The sequence below is a fragment of the Branchiostoma floridae genome, chromosome 4 (assembly GCF_000003815.2).
Source record: "Branchiostoma floridae strain S238N-H82 chromosome 4, Bfl_VNyyK, whole genome shotgun sequence".
Classification (NCBI taxonomy): domain Eukaryota; kingdom Metazoa; phylum Chordata; class Leptocardii; order Amphioxiformes; family Branchiostomatidae; genus Branchiostoma; species Branchiostoma floridae.
In genome coordinates, this window is record NC_049982.1 from 21,788,225 (window position 1) to 21,789,111 (window position 887).

An 887-nucleotide genomic window follows, 5' to 3' on the forward strand; every position below is an offset into this window, starting at 1 on the left:
GTTTGAGTTTTAATACGTTTGTATGCGATCTGTTTGTGACTGTGGGTGTCAAATGTAAGATCTGGCTCAGTGGAATTGCTTTTTGCAGCCTGTGGGGACTCGATATCCTGGCCTAAATTTAGTTGTCATCTCGCCTTGTGTTGTCAATATTGTCCACAGCACAAGGCGGAATCTACGGCCCTGTCTCCTCATCATAGGCCACAGCGTATGGCTGAATCTCTGACCCTGGGTCTTCGGCATAGGCTGCTGCGTATGGCTGAATGGTACAGTTGTCGTCAGGGGTGTTGCCTCCAGTACCAGCAGAGGTGGATCGTTCGCCAGCGGCTGAGTCAGATCCTTGCAGTTCACCCGAGTCAGCATAGGCCACTGCATAAGGCTGGATGTTATGGTCTCCTGCTGATGTTTCTCCATCCGTTCCCGTCGGTACGCCGTGATGACCCAGATCTGTGCCACAACAAAACGTGAAGATGAGGAGGATAACCGACACGAGGAGGAGGGGCACAACAACGGCGTTGATCATGGCACTGATATAGGTGCTGTTGTCTGCCTTGTTGATCACCAGGTGTCCCCCCAGAATAACGATATAGTCCCTCTGTGTCGTATGCTCAGAGAATGGTACCTCTGTGTAAGCTTCAATGACAGTAGTTTTGTTGTACGCAGTGACGCCTGTTGTGAACGTGGTGTATTGTTGTGGCCTGTAAGTGGTGGACTGGCAAATGTCCTTCCTTACGTTGATGGGACGAATTCCATTGAGGTCGGCAGGCGATGCGCACGTCATAACGGGGTGAAAGAACAGGTGGTATATGGACTGGTGGTTACAGATGAACCACTTGTCGCATCGCACCTTGATGTTCCCTATCAGAACACGTAAGCGCTGGTTTTGCTGC